Here is a 17,044-nt window from a genome sequence, read left to right as displayed (position 1 = left end):
TTGACTTTAACTCGATGACTACACCAGAGGAACACCAGGATTAGATGATGAAAAAAATAAATTGAAGACCCTTCGGACCCTCAGTTGTCTGCTATCATGCTTTTGTGAAAAATATTTCTCCTCATTTGACATCTTCCAATGATGAATGTCTTGCAGTTCTGGGGAATCATCCTCGGTCTGTGGGGATTGTAGCTCTGATTGGCATGACCAGCCGAAGAAATAATTTGATTTGATGTGTTCCTGTGCATTCCCTGGTAATTTTCGTTTACAGCGATCAAGTGGCTTCGTATTAAAGTGCTTATAGCCTTTGAAGGATATTCAATTTCAAACCACATGACAAATGCAGTCCCAAAACCAGTTTCAGTTCAAATCTTCCAAATCTTTGCTGCACGAATTAAAAGAACAAAGATTTTGAAGTAATGGACATCTGGTTTTGGGATGACGTTGGGAATATGATTCGGGAATAAATTTTGGTTTTCAGGATTAAATTTAAGACATTTTCAAATATAAAATTTGAAACTAGGACAAAAAAATTAATTTTAGATATTCAAAATTTACTCATAATCGTTTCCCCTAGTTGCATATCAGAAAAACAAGTTCTATATTTCATCTACCGAAAGCTATGAAGATGATCACAATCCATCCATGTGGTTAACAAGTTATTACCGTTTCAAAACTGATGAAACAGCTTTCACAGAATGTCAAAATATATCTCCTTGATTCAGCCAATTAACACCATTTTCATAACAACTGGGGAGCGCGTTATCGAATATACAGATAAAAAAAAACTCCAAATAAAGAACAGTTCGCATAAATAAGGATCATCAATAAACGTCCACTTCAACTATTCTCTCAGCCACCGGCTCCATCACTGTAACAATAAACGCTTATGCGAATTTGTGGAAAAAAGTCCTAAAACAGACAAACTAAAAATATAACATTGTTGCATTTGGTTGGTTCGCACATAAGCGACTGTCACCCCGGGAACCGGTTATTGGTCTGATCGTATCCCACCGAGACGCGCGGCGGCCTGTGTGTGCATGGCATAAGGTGGTGAGGTGTGATGAAGCAATCCACCACCTCTTCCTGCACACCCAGTCCACTGCTGCGGCCGCCGCCACCGTAGTCGATAATAATGCTTAGCACATACGGGTGGTGGTTAGTCAATGGTTTTTGAAACAGTTTCGCACGAAATCTAGATAAAAGTTCGGCACATCGTCGTTGTTTCTCTCGATTGGGCTCTCACGCGCTCCTGCTGAGTGACGATGGGCGACCACCCGAGCGAAAGAGAAAGAACGTGCGCTGGAGAGTTGCGAATTGAGAATGAGCAGTTTGGCAGCGAGTCGTTATCATAAATTTGCATATTCGGGACTGGAAACTCACACATTCACGGGACACCCTAGCGAAAATGTGAAGGCAAGCTTTCGATGTTCCATTGAATGAATGAAACGCATTCAGTGGAAACTACGACATTCATTCCCAGCGCGTGACAGATGATTTGCTGTAATGAAAAAATCATTTATTCAATAAAAGCTCCCATTCGATCACACGTGTGAATTTGAGCGAGACACCACAACGTCTCCTTCTCTCACTCCTGTTGCTATGGTAAACTATTCCAGCGGCATGTAATGGAATTAAATGTGCCTGAAGAAAGTAGAACAGAAGTGCGATTTTAATTGAAACGAATGGCACACAGGAAATGTTGCTTAGTCGTGTGATATAGATGTCACACCCCTCGTAACTAGCAGCAACCCCGCTGGTGGCGAAATTCGAGTTGATAAGCAAAATGATCAAAGCAAGCAGGGCAAGTGAATTTTAAAACAAAAACAAGTAATCAAGTGCATATCTCCAGATTGCATGTGTAACTTTATTGAGAGTTTTCGTGAATTTATAAACTTTTCAGGTGGTGCGGGTGTGGTGACAGTGAAAAGTGTAGACTCTGCAAAAAGTCAACGTAATTTTATAGGAAAGTGACAACAGTTGAATACCCGCATAGTGAGGTAGCATGAAAGGGCAAGAAACAGCATAAGGTATAGTAACACTAGTAACACACTTAGTCTGGAGTTATTCCATGCAGAATAATGAATTTTCTATTTTCAATTTGCCATGTTCAACTTTGAGTGAACATCGAGTAATGTATATTTTCTGTTGGAACTACGGGTTCACTGTTTAAAAGGTTATCGAAGACATCACATATTTGTTATTTATTAGTGCCATTTTTTTTAATAAAACCTTGGAATTGATTCGTGATATAAAGAACTACTATTATAACATAACTCATTTATCAAAATCAAACTATTGGGCAAAGTGGTAGCCTAATCGAAATCTTCTCTCGTCAACAGTAATTCAAAAATTTGGAGAAAATTTATTTCTTCATAGAAAAATTGCTCTCAAGAGCGCTTTTATGCCAAACTAGCTGAATGTACCCGGCCTTGCTCGTGTAAAAATTTCTGCTGTTTCTATAATTTTCTATATTTCCATATATTTTTTCCAACCCATCATTTCAAATAATATTTCTATTTTAGTTTTAAACTTACTTTTATACCACCTTTTTCGTTGATTAACAATCGATGCGGAGGCATACCAGCTGGGTCGAGTAAGTTCAAAAATTCCGTTGGAAAATAGATTGCCTCATCAGCATCTTCAACGGTATCGATTAACTTACAATAAACTCAAATTAGACTGAAATTGCATAATCACCTCTACTTTTTGTGTAAACAATATCAATATCATTCTTATAGTTGAACATCAGTCTTCATAAATTAATTAACAATTTGGAGATACGGGAACTATCTCCACATTTTCCTCAAGTTTTGAATAACTTCCAATACAGAAACACAGCCCTCACTATACCAAACGTTCGAACACAAATTTTCGGTTTTGGGGAGTCAGCTCTGACCTATGAACCTAATATCAGGGAGTATTTGAATATTTTTCTGCTTGAATTTGAAAATAGCTTTGGACACCCGTTGTCATTTTCTGAACATAGTTCTCTTTCTAGAAATATTGACATTATTTAACCATTTTACTCAGTTTAACACAGTTCGACTGAAAGCAGAAATCGCGGAGTTGATTCCAAAATAACGTTTCAATATTACGTCCAAGCCTTCTTCTGTATTCTAGTAGCCTTTCCAGAATATGTAATCCGCCATGTACGATTTAAAAAATTGCGCCGGACATGAATATTTGGATTCTGGACGTCATCTTGATATCGAAAATATACATATTCCAGAGCATATATTCGTTTTTCACAAAATTCTGAAACCGGAAGACGCCATATTGAATTTAAAAAATGTCGTTGGACTTTTATTTCTGGTTTCTAGAGGGCATCCTGGTTCCGGAAATACCAATGTTTGGAGGTTTGTAAACATGTTCTACAATTGTATACAGCTTCCCAGAAACCAAAAGTCGCCATCTCTGTTTTAGAAAAACATCGGACATCATATTCCGGTCCCTAGACATCATCTTCTGGCCATGACCGACCGAGGTCATGAAAGATATCGTACCTTTTCAAAAAGTTCCCATAGGGCACTAAAAGACCTGACTTTCTTATAAATAAAGACCCCCTCCCTCTTTGATAGCTGCCCCTTTCTCTTTTCGACATCATGTTCCGATCTCTAGAAATCAATTTTCGATCTCAAGACATGACCAAAGGCCTGAAAACTATCGTATTCATTCAAAAAGTTCCCATAATGCATGAAAATACTTGTTTTACTGACTAATTAAGATTTCCTCCTCCCTCGGGGGTTGCTCCTTCCTCTTCCCAATATTCCTATGACCACTTTCTCTGTACAAAGAACACGTATGCCAACTTTTTCAAACATATTTTCTATCCAAAACGCTGGATTTGACTCTCCGTTATCAAATTATGCAAGAAATATGTCAAGTAATCGTTCCAAAAACGGATCAAAGCAGGTTGGTTGTTTTGAAACACTTCTCTAGAAACAGACGTCACTACGTTTCAAAAAAGGCCAATATTTGGAAATATATGATCGATTTTCGCATGACGACGTCATGCCGATTCCGAAAATACCAAGTATCGCCAAGTATATAATTCCATTATTAATTTTCGCAAATTTCCAGAAACCGGAAGTCGGCAACCCAAGTTTCAAAGTATCGTCAGACACCGATAACCGGCTCTTAAGATTCATTTTTGCTCCGAAAATACCAACATTGGGGGGTTTTTGAGCGTTTTCCACAGTTTTAAATGGCTTCCCAGAAACCGGAAGTCGCCATCTCGAATTGAAAATGGCATCGAACATCATGTTTCGGTCCCTAGGCGTCAACTTCCGGCCTTCAAATATGACAAGAACCCGAAAATCATCAAATTTCAATGAAAGCTTTCCATTATGTATGCATATTTTTTACTTATGACCCCTCCCCCTATCCAATATCTCTATGACCACTTCCTTTGTACAAAGAACACGTATGCCAAGTTTGGTTGAAATCGGTTCAGGCCTTCGAGAGTTATGATGGAACATACATACATACATACATACATACAAAACTTCTCTTTTATATAAATAGAAGAGACAGATGATCTGGAAATTCGCGAATATTTTAGGTGAAACGGTGTTGAAGCCACAAACGGCCGACTTCGAGCCACCACTTCGAATTTTCAAATGCACAAGAGTCGGTAATAGTTAATGCGTTTCGTGTAAGCGCTATTTTATATTTGCTTCACCACAGCAAATATAAAATAGCGTTTTCACAGGTGACGCATTAACTATTACCGAGTCTTGTGCCTTTTTAAATTCAAAGTGGTGGCTCAAAGCCGGCCATTTGTGGCTTCAACACCGTTCCGACCATTTTTGATTCGAATGAAACTTTGCAGGCGTTTTTAGTTAAGCAAATTTTTCAAACAGTATTTTGCATAGATGGAGATTAATTTATAAATTAATTTACGAAAAGAATGCATTTTAGCATAAGTTTTTTTAAAAACACTATAAATCACAAACCATTGGTTGTGCACAAAAACTGCCATAGGTAATTTGGCCCGAAAACGCTCCAAAGAAACACCGATTCTGCTCATGCTTAAAGCTCTGTCCAGTTAGAATCCGGAATCACTTTCTACGCTGGCTGCAAGAAATTCACGGTGTTTCGTGCAGTTAGTCAAAAGTCATTCCAGATGGAAGCCGAGAAGGGAGAAAAAATTCTGCACACCAACGTTGATAATCCATCGTGGTCCGCAATAAAAATTGCAGAAACGTTGAAATTCACTAAATCAATCGTGTATGATGTGCTCGAACGTTTCGGGGAACGAAAGAGCGTGGATAGAGTGCCTTAAAGGTAAGTGTCGTAGTGTAACATATGACCGCAAGTTGAACTAGAAGGTGTTGAGAACTGTCAGTGCAAACCCTGGACTATCGAACAATGAGATCGCACAAAAATACGCTGCTGCTCGCGTACCATTCGAAGAATTCGTTTACAAGAAGAATATCGTTCTTATCGAGCCAGCAAGTACAAGCAGGTTTTGACGAAGTACTAAGGATGTCTGCTCTTCGACGAAGTGGATTTCGGACAGCCTGCTGGCCAAAAATTCCACATGACGACGGCACGAGGAGATAGTACTGCGAAGTTTAAGCTTGCGTTTATGGACAAATTTTCCAAAAGCTGATGATTTGGCAAGGGACATGCAGCTGCGGAGCAAAGACCAAAGTGTTCGTGACGAATAAGACGATGGACTCGAAGCTGTACAAGGAAAAATGTCTCAAAAATCGCGTACTTCCTTTCATTAAAGCGATTTGCCACTACAGCCGGGAAGTCATCCAGTGGTACCGCGATAATAATGTAGGTTCCATTGAGGAAAACATAAATCCACACAACTGCCCGCAATTCCGGCCCATCGAAGGATTTTAGGCAATAATGAAGTAGAAGCTTAAGAAAAGTGGAAAAAACGGCTCGGGACGCGACCCATATGACCAGAATGTGGAACAAATGTAACAAGGAAGTTGACTCCGGAGGCAACGTTTGATGATCATCATCAGAAGCGCAGAGAAAATGATTTGTATTGTATTGTATTTTTCTTTTAACTGTTATGTTCTCGGCAGGGTACCCGGGAGCAGAGCAGATTCTCGATCTGGAACATGGTCTCGAAGACCCGGTTTCACGGGAACCGTACGTAGACTAATGGCCATTTAGGTCCTGTATACTAAAAATAGACAAATTTTCCAAACTTTTGGCGGGTCAAGATCGAATATCGGTCAAGAAATGAAGAAGTAAGAAGCATTACATTTTGGTGGGTACCCGAGTACCCTGCCGTGTACTTACGTGTGTTAAAATTGCCGAGTACATAACGGTTAAAGTACAGTGAATTACCTTTGTTTTGATGTTTTATCTTTATTCGTACATCAAATTGCATCACGGCAAAAACGTTGTAGAAAATTATGTGTTGGGTATTTTCTTCTGGAAATTTGGGTAGAAATAGTTTAAAATCTATTGTTTACGCAGTATTTTTATAGCTGACAGTTTTTAAAAAATTGTAAAAAATGGCATAACCCGAAAGGCGAATTGACTTTAATATTCGGACCTGTAAAATCCTCAACTCTCTCATCGGGGCATTGGAAAACATTGTGATTAAACGTCACTACGAAACTCTAAACATCGAACGACAGGAGGAAGGTTAGAATTGACAAAATATAACCTAATGTGCATTCAAAGAGCAAAAGAGCGAAACCAAGCACGAACGACGAACGACAAAATATGGTTGGAAAGTCACGGGCCCGGAAACTGTACACCCAGATGTTGACGAAGCCTCACTGTCTCATCATGGATGACGAGACTTGCGAACTTCCGGCGGCTTCCGAGGCTACTGTTCTTCACCGCCTAGCACAGGTTGGATGTTCTGGAGGCAGTAAAGAAGGAGAAACTTCCTAAGTTTGCCAACAAATACATGATTTGACAAGTGATCCATTCTTGTTACAAACGGAGTGCGCTGTTCATGACTACCGGGACTATAAACGGGAAGATATACTTCAAGGAGTATCTACAAGAGCGTCTGCTTCCTTTGTTGAAGTAAATTATGTTTAGCTAAGGCTCATTAAAATATACTGGCTATTACGAAGTAGGCACTTCGGAAGCATCCCAAAGAGGTAGAATCTGAGGAAGACACAGAGACAGAGACAGAGAAACTGCTAATATCCGAAACACTTATAGAAGATGATCCCATAAAACGCTTCTGAAGATCGTAGAACATAATAATAATCGCCAACAAACGCTAATAAAAACCAGAAAACACCTACCTAAAAAAATTTCAAAATCAAATCAAAAAACCGTTTTTCAAAGCACAATAGAAAATAATCAAAAGTTAGGCAAAATATTATCCCAGCTCAAAAACGCTTCTCATAACCATTGAACTGGAAAATAGAAAATCATCTTAATTGTACCTAAAGTCTGAGTAAAATTTTAAAAAAATGAGTGCTTCCGGTGGTTCGAATAGAAAACAATCTCGAAAACCGCTTCTGGAGCCGGGGAAGTCAAACCAAAATAAAAATAAAAAGCTGTGGAGAAAATAAGTCATTTTCGAGGTCATAAAAGATCGAAATCTAGGATGATTTCTATCCAAACACAGAACCGTTGGGGACAAAAACGCACAAACAAAATAGTAGTCAGAATTGGAAAAGGCTTAGGCTTAGGTTGATTGAATAAAAGCTTCTAGGAGCCAAAAAGGTAAACAAAATAATCCTAAAATAAATTTTGAAAGCACTAAATAACGATCAAACACTTGATTTACTTGATTATTGCAACCCAGTGTTTGAAGTGATTGGGTTCCTGGTCATTGTGGAATCGATGGGAACGAAAAAGCCGATAAACTTGCAAGACTTGGATCGCCTCATCAGTACATAGGACCAGAACCTTTCTGTGGCTTATCCGCTTCTCACTTAAAATGGAGCTGAAAGCATGGGAAATTTCGAAGGTGGAGTCCAACTGGACAAATACTTCCATTGGTAGGCAGTCAAAGAGGTTTATAACACCGAACGGTCATATGACTCGCAAAATACTGGAGCTTTCAAAGAAAGATCTAAGCACATATACTGGTCTAATAACAGGGCATTGTCCGAGCCGTTATCACTTGAAGCTTATGAAAAAACTTCAAGATGATACGTGTCGCTTATGTGGCATGGAAAAAGAAGACTCGGAACACCTGTTATGCCGATGTCCGGCAAATATTAATAAAAGACATAAGTTCTTCAATAGGGGGCTGTTAGAACCCTCTGAAATCTGAAGAACAACTTCCAGCACGGTTATTCGCTTCATGCGAAGTGCAGTGCTGATAAAAGTCATTTTCCCCAGCAAAATTCTTCGAAAATTACAGCCAATCATTTTCAATGTTCACTTCCAATGATACACTAGATTTTCGTCCAAGTAACGTGCTGTTATACTCAGATGAAATAGATCGCGCGCATCGTTCACGGTTACGGAATAAAATTTGACGACAAATCCAACCAACTGATCTTCACTTCAAAGCGAAAAAGAAAAACAAACAGTCCACTCAACCAAAATGAACCTCACCGAAACACTTTTTCACTGACACTGACCGATGCCATGACAATCATCGTTAACTGATAAACTGATTTTGTTGTCTTTCTTCCATCGCATGAAATATAATGAGGTGTTTCAACATTTCACTTCCATGCAAAAAGCGGGAAGGGAGAACTCTGAAAGGAATGTAAAAAAATAACGTTTGTGGATGCTTTATTTCACTTTCACTCAAGAGTGTCAACAAATATCAACCCTGGCGAAGTGTAATACCAGACTGGACTAATGCTATTGGTCATATCATGACGGCCACTTCCAATAGTGGTACGTTATCCTGACTTAGCAAAATTAAAAAGGGCATATGTCACAAAAGATCAAAAAATTGGTCGCAGTGATAAAATACCCAAAACGAAAAAAAAAAACAGAAACAAAGAAAAAACACCAAGCTAAGTAGGGTTACCGTAAATCGCTTTCGAGACGAATAAGGTTTACTGAAGTTTCCAAAAAAAAAGAAATGATAAACTATTTGCAAAATTGGTCTAAAAATCAGACACATGATGATAAAAAGATCACGAAAAAGATGGAAAAAAATCTTCAAAGGCACGTTAAAGATAATGTCAAGTTCTAGAAGTAGGGGAGGATTATACAAAACGCACCAGTTAAGCATTCGTGCGATTTACAGCGCTTCCAATCATTTTCAAGCAACATTGAACGTGCAGGATGATTGTAGGATCTATATAATGCATGTTAACGACGAAATCAATTCTAATATACAGGTCTGACTCGATTATCCGGAACATCAAAAAAATTTTCATTCCGGACAATCGTGTTTTCCGGATAATCGAATCACTCAAACAATACTGAAATTTTGCGATTAACGAACATAAAATAAATATTTCTTTTTATTTTGCTTGTATGATGCAGTGGCGTAACCAGAAGTTATTTCTGAGGGCGAAAAGGGGTAAAATCTTGAGAAGCAAAAAAAAAATAAATTGGACATTGCCACCAAACAAGCCCGTGACCAAGACGCACCACAACAAATGCCGATATACTCCAAAGCAGAAGATAGCAGAAATCAGCACGCGAAGTGAGAAGTGTTTGAAGTCTCAGAAGTAAAAGCAAAAGCAATGGTACGTGCTCTAAGTTGTCAAGCAATCTCGTGCCAGCGCTTCTTGGTGCATTCTGCCTCAATTGTAATTTTGATCGTTAAGAGGTAAAAGTTGACAAAAAATCAATGAAATAAATTGAAATGTTCATAGCATTATAAATTTTAAAAGAGTGAAGGTTAGAAGAACCACAGTTTTTTGTGTATCGTTTACAAGTCAGTGAACATACCAAAGGAAAGTTTCATTGAAATGCTGAAACTAATTCTATCGTCTGCTTTTTTCGTGTTTCAGAATCGAGTTTTCGAACTACAATTCGGATTACCGATGGGATCGCCACTCTCCCCCGTTATAGCAAATATTGCATTGGAGAGATTAGAAAATACTACCTTAGGTCAACTAAAACAGGAAAACATCATACCGGCTTTTTTCAAGAGGTATGCAGACGATTGCTTGGTAGCTGTACGAAGTGACGAAGTAGATAGGATGTTAGCTGTATTTAACAGCACCTACTCAGACCACAAAGCTTAGAAAAAGTTAGATACATCCTTAGTAATAACAACTTCCCAAAGTTTTTAATCAATAGGTTAATACAAGAGCGAACAACAAAACTTCATGATACGACAACAACCACGACGACACTGTGCTCTAAGTTTATCTCAACACCATAAATACCAGGCTTAGTAGAGAAATTAAGTAAATATTCGACACATTTCAAACCAACTGACAAAATTACTGACATTATTTTCACAAAATTAAAAGACAAAATTGAAAAACAACGTAAAACTAATGTGGTTTATGAACTACCATGTGGCGTACGCACTGGTAAATCGTATATTGGACAGACTAGTCAATTTTTATAGAAAAGATTAGACCAATACAAAAATGACATTAAATCCAAAAGTGTAGGAAACACGGGACTAGCGCAACATACAATAAATGAAGTACATATTTTCGATTTTGAAAATACAAGAATTTTGGATGAAATAACCAAAAGTTACACAAGGCTCATTTCGGAAACATTTTATATAAAAAATAAAGGAGAAGAAAAAACCTTCAACCTTCAACGTGACTCAATAAAATTCCGATCGGCCTACAACGAAACCTCAAAAACAATGAAATGTGACAGAGCAACAGCCAATTGTATTTTTTTTTTCAGGTATTTTAGTCATTATGGTACACTTTTTTATGTGAGAACTGTTGGAAAGCTGGGTTTTTATGAGAAAAGCGAAGAAATTCGTCATAAAAAGCCACATGTGCGAATATTTTGGGGAACTAGAAGCATGGGTCATCTTACCCAACTAGTGCGTTTTGTACGGTTCTCCCCTACTCAGAGAACCCGGCAAAAAAAAAAAAACAAAATTGAAAATGACTCGAAATCGAACTAGAAAACTACGAAAAAAGTTTAGATAAGGTTTGTTTCATTTAGAATTTGGCCGCATATAATTTTCGATTTCTCCATAAGGAAATAACGAACAAAATTTGTAAAAACATGTTTTTGCAGGGTTTCTATTAAACTTGAAGGAAAAAATACTAGGAAAATTATTTGTCTGCTGTTATGATGAATTCTCTAACTTTTCGTCGAATACCTCTTATCAATTTCTGCACAGTGGAAACGTCAACCGTATCGGCCATTTCGTTCCACCACTCCGCCATATCAGATGATGTTTTGATTGATTTATCACACTTCTTCAATTTATGCCTGGCTATTGCCCAATGTCTTTCTATGGGACGACACTGTGGGCAGTTTGGTGTATAAATCCTTTTTTCGATAACATCCATATTATTCTGCTTGTACCATTCCAATACATTCCAGGCGTAGTGGCAGCTAGCTAGATCGGGCCAGAACTTCACGGGGTCTCGTGTGATTGGAGGAACAGCAAAACTATCTCCTGAAGACACTTCTCTTCGTAAACTTGTCCATTCATGGTTGCTCCAGTGATGTAAACTTTTGTCTTCTTTCCACAGCTACAGATGGCTTGCCAAATCTTGCGGGCGAATGTATCCGCGAAAACAAATTTGAACCTACCTGGAGCATTCCCCTTACGGTTAGCAAAGTAAAATTTTCGATCTGGGATATGTCCAAAGTCCACTTTGACGTATGTTTCATCGTCCATCAAAATATAGCCGTTGAACACTGTCAGAACTTGCTCGGCTTTTGGCAACCAGGTTCTGTTTCAGCGTCCTGTTGGGTTGTTTGCTGGCAGGATACGATGCTAATTCTTCACGCATACAGATTCGACGAACTGTACTATGTGCTGCATTGAAACTTTTTGCCAGATCATGGAGGGAGACCCCAGGATTGATTTGGACTGCGCTGATAAATATTCCACTTCAACGTTTGGTTTGTTCAGCACGATCCACCGTCAAAGTGTCCCGGTAATGTTTGAGCACGGTATCCACAGTCGATTTCGGTAGTTTGAGAACCTTGGCGATCATTCCTTCTGATCATGTTGGGTTTTCAACGTTTCAATAATTTATTCTCGTCTATCGCGTTCCAACTTGGATAACTTTTCAATGCGTGTACCAATCCTGATGAAATTTTCACCAAACAACCTTAAACAAACCTTCCAAATCAGAACGCTGTCATTAGTTTCTCGATACGACAGCTAAAGGTGCTGCAGTAAATAAAAGGAAACGGTCAAATACTAAGTGGAACAAACCTCAGACTTGATAAATTTTGCTGAAAATTTTTATAATCACTTTACTCTACCAACATTTTAAAACGCACGGTTACAAAGTTGCAAGCGAGTTTACATTACAAAAAAATTTAATTTCAGATCAATTTTTGAGTCTACAGGTTTTCTGACAGACCTAAATCCAAATCCCGAATACAAGTTCCTGGCTTTCGTTTGTACATTTGATAGAAAGGGTACGCTATGCGCCGTAAAACAGCGCATATTCTTTTTCGAAGTCTGTGAAAAGGATTTAAATTTAGAATTTTTTGTTAACGTTCCACATTTTTGCTGATATTTGACCCTTTTCTCTCTGATTTTTTGGAGACACGAAACACAAACAAAATACACGTCGCGGTATGTCGATAAATCCAAGCCGACATTATTATTCTTTCGTTTTCTGTCACTGGCGTACGTTTGAAATGTAACAACACTGACTCCAGTGGACTATTGGATCAATGGACTTTCAGATTATTAGGACGCACTAGATTGAAATAGCTAAAATATGCCAATTTTAGAGCTACGTATTTTGTAAACACGCTCCCGTATTGGTGTAAGTGAGATAATTTCCCTCGTCAGCTCGAATTTTTTTTTGTTAGATGTAAGAATCTCAAACATCGTCATGTAGATTTATTTGTACTTCTTGTCGCCTTGCCTATAAAATTCCTATTTAGTTAGAAATTTTCAGCAAACTTTTCAAGTCTCACCAGAGATTTGGCAGTCTTCGTTATTTTGATGGCATTTTAAAAAAAAAGTCCGACATTCGGGATTTGCATGTAGCTCTGTTAAGAGGCATATGAGAATTCTGAAAAATTGAACGTTTTTGTTACAGAAAAATGAAATTTTCTTCTAATGTAACCTCTTTTGTGACCTTTGTAGTCATGCGATTTATGGTTCCGGTAAGGTAGAGTAATTATCCAGGTTTTCAGCAAAATCTGACAAGCCAAGCTTATTGCGATTTAAGGGTAGCGACGGTTCTGGGAAAAAAAAATCTAGGCTCGTTTTACCCCTCTTGGCGCATTTGGCTACTATTTCATGTAAAAGCTCCTGTGTTGCTCTAGAGAACGTTTTGCAGGGAGTTCTTTTGAGAAGACCAAGAAGATTCTGCAATTGGTCAGAACTACCGCTCTATTGCTCTATTGTTCTGTCTCAGGTCTCTTAGCCTTTTATTTTTCAGTTTCACTTAAAGCTGTGACTAATCCAAGCAACATGCTGAATATGCAGAAAAAAAATTATCGCATCGAGATTCTATCAATGGCATGTAAATATCGCAGTAAACATGGATATATGACACGTGAGTCAATGTTTTTGTTTTGGTTACTTGCAGAGTTCACTCTGAAATATTTCCGCAGGGCAACTTTTAGTGATATTTAAAATATCTAAAATCATCCTGATACAGTGATTTTTCCAGTGCTTGCTTGAAGCGTATAAATTGTAAATGCTTGTAAGCTATTGATGGCAATATTGGCATGAAAAAGTCAAGAAAAACACTGATTATGTGGTTGAGGACCGACCCCTAATAGATGCTCAGGCAGCATAGAACATTTCTGCTGAGTTTTTATCTTCCATTGCGTTCGGTAGCATCGTAAATCCGGCAATCACGGCAGCAGTATCATTATCCATCGAACACACTATGACAGCTGAGCTGCTCATGAATCTAATTACCGCCAGGCCAAAGCGAAGCGAAGCCTTCCCTGAATGCTAAGGTGGTGCTACTGCGGCCCGATACTCCACACTCGCAAACAGCGAACACAAACCAAATTGTTATTATCTTGCAATGCGCTGAGTAAACAACACCCGGTCCAATGCCACCATTTCAATGGAAAGCCAAAAATGAATTCGAAAGGGGCGAGGGGGTGGTGTGTATAAGGTGCTATGTATGCATTAACAATTCCCTCCGCGGTTGTCAAGAGCACGCGCGCGGCAAGCCACCCTCCACCACCCTGTCACCGAACACCGAACCACAACCGAAACCGAATGGACGTGGGAAAGAAACGTAAATTGCAGCAACACCACCACCAGCGAGGCGAAAAGTGAATCAAAGAAAATTCAAGTGCAAGTTAAGCAAGACCGAGGGACTCATCTAACCGCGAGATGCACATAATTGCCTGGTAGCACTGGAAGTGATTTAATTAGCGAATTGCATAAACATAACAACAACAACAGAAGAAGAAGAAAAAAAAACAAGTGCTCGCGTTTTGTCAATGGCGCGGAGCTTTGCGCCGGTGTTGACCGTGGGTCTGAAAGAGGGGCCTACCTGTTAGAGTGTCTCCGGTCCGGTTTTGTATTCCGATTCTGACAGTGGATGCTGGGGCTGTTCCTCCAGGAATGTTATGTAATTGTTATCCTTCGAAGTCACAAACACACATACGCACATACACACGCGTGCTCGCTACTCGAAGAGCACACCCTGATTTGGCTGTACTCACTTTGTACCTTCCACTTCCGTAATCGGAATTGAAACTTTTTCGAGAGGAAATTCGATTCCAAGTGGACTTCTTTTGTGTTTCAAAGAATTCACTGCGAATTTCGTACCGACACCGTTGATAGCGTGAGCAAAATTGTTGATTCTTCGGCTAAAAACTTCCTTTTTCTGTGCAGCCGTAGAATGGCTGGAGGGGGGAACGACCGAAAAAGGGTAAAAGATCACACCATCAACAAATATGCTGCTCAGCCTTGCTCTGAATAAATCCCAAAGAAAGGCGCGTTCACACACACAAGCACTTAATAGTCCACTTCCAGTGACAGTAAGCTGCCAGATAATGTTCTGTCCGCTACTGGACACGGGGCTGATTGAACAAACTTCCGCTTTCACTAGCAAAGTCCTTTTTAGTTTTCTTTACTTTCTCACAAAACACTGTTCACGCTGAGTAAACGCGATTTCGATATCCTTTCCTTAGCAGACAAGGACTAAAAAACATGCCAACTAGTAACACTACTAGAACCCGTCCGTCCGTCTTCGTTTCTATATCTAGAGGAAGAGGGTTTCAGGAACCGAACCGATCTTAAGTAAACCTATGGATGTAACTGAAGCTTCCACTAGATTTTTGCACGGTTTTACACAATTCCCCCACTCTTGGGTGATTCTTTCTCGTTCGCACGCAACAGCCACACCGCAGCTTCGCTCCCTCTCGCTCGCTGCTCAGTTGATTCTCTCTCGTTCTCCTGAGCGCGTCTAGCATCCGCCAACCATCCGCCGCGCCACCGCACCACACAGCAAGAAGTGAAGCCGATAAAAACGAGTTGTTGAATTTTCCGCTACTCTACTACCCTCCCCCACTTTCCTTTTCGAATCCACACCCGAGCAGGCCCACTGATATGGTTCGAGTGTGAACTTCGAACCACCCAGCTGAACGCTCTTCTCTTTCTCACAGTGCCGGGGAGCGATCCATCAAACTTTTCTCAGAACTTCGAAATCCTTGCGAGAACAGTGTGCACTACCGGAAAATATCAGTAGGTACTGTATCATCAAACCCAGTACCTGTATCTATGCTTTCATTTTTATAGCGGAAGCAAGCGCAAGGGGAAGACAGAGCAAAGCAACATATTCTCCGTTCCTCTCGGTGGTCTAAATCATCTCGCGATGTTCTCCCAACGCGTTGCCATGTGCGAGAACTCGCCGTAAGAACCATTGCATGGTTTGTGATATCAGCCAGCCAAACACGACCACAGCTGCGGCAGATCGACGCAAGAGAATATCAACACAACATACATACACGCGTATCCCACGGAAGAATCTGTCGGACGCGAACTCTCGCGCGCGCGGAAATAACACAGACATTAGGGGAAACAGACCGATAGCATGAAGTGCAAGCAAGCAGCAGCACTAGCAGTCCTTGAGCCGCTTGATTCTAACATAATTGCTTCGTTTCGTACTGGGTAGGTAGCGCGCGCGAACGGAAATAGTTTATCCATTAGCTCTGCAATTATCAGACAGGCAGGCAGGTCAGTGTCAGTGCCGTGGTTAATGAAAATTATAACCGAAATTGGTGAAATTAGCTGCCGTCCGTCGTTACTTGAAACAGCGAACGAATAAACCTGCGCCAACTCACAGTGGCCGGAAGCCGGACAAAACTCAAGTTCTAATTATTGATATTTTATATTTTTTTTAAAGTTCTACTATATTGAAAAACGTGTTTTCCAAATATCAAGACAATTGGATAAAATTTGAATTTTTGAGAGCACTTTGAACGTTGTTAATTCCTGTTAGTTCAATGATTTTTTCGCTCAGAAAGCACATATTGGGGTTTACTTTAACTAGTAAATACTCACCTAATTCTTATTCGAATTCAATGCGATAGGTTGCATTTTGAAGATAAATAATCAGAATTGTATTTCGTGTTGAATGTTTTTATATAATTCATCTTAAATTTTGTAAAATGTTTGAAATACTTATTGAGTGGTCTGAAAAAAAATTTTTTTTCGTGCAAATGTATGCTATGCGATCTGACCCATCGGTTGACACAGGTCGCATAGTATGCATTTCATAGGAAATTTTCTCTACTTTTCGAATATTAAGGTCCCATTTTGCCCCTTTCTGCCCCGCTGAACAAAAATTTTATTGAAAATTGAAATAGTTTGAATGAAGGCGCATGGTGATTTGTGAAAGTTACATTGTTTTACAGAAGTCGTTAGTAGTTTCATTCAATTGTTTCAGAAGAATATCATCGGCTTACGTTCAAATGTGAAAAGAAGGTTTTAAGATTTTACTCGTCATCGTCAGTATCATCATGACTGAAAATTAATAAATCTTCCACCTCTTATGTGAAAGTGCTTTCCTTTTTATTG

General features: G+C 39.3%; 1 protein-coding gene across 2 annotated transcripts in view; it reads right to left on the bottom strand.

The window, feature by feature from the left end:
* LOC129719069 (elongation of very long chain fatty acids protein AAEL008004) overlaps positions 1 to 15,290 on the bottom strand; it is a 199,438-nt gene extending 184,148 nt beyond the window's left edge. The window contains exon 1 of one of the 2 annotated variants that reach the window (XM_055670437.1): positions 14,514 to 15,290. The gene's annotated coding sequence lies outside the window, so the exon portion shown is untranslated. The remainder of the gene's footprint in view (positions 1 to 14,513) is intronic. The other variant, XM_055670435.1, reaches the window with a different exon arrangement.
* Between the last annotated feature and the right edge of the window lie 1,754 nt (positions 15,291 to 17,044).

Source organism: Wyeomyia smithii, chromosome 1, assembly GCF_029784165.1.
Source record: "Wyeomyia smithii strain HCP4-BCI-WySm-NY-G18 chromosome 1, ASM2978416v1, whole genome shotgun sequence".
Taxonomy (NCBI): Eukaryota; Metazoa; Arthropoda; class Insecta; order Diptera; family Culicidae; genus Wyeomyia; species Wyeomyia smithii.
The sequence above is the reverse complement of the archived record's forward strand: the minus strand, read 5'-3'. Positions and strand labels throughout refer to the sequence as shown.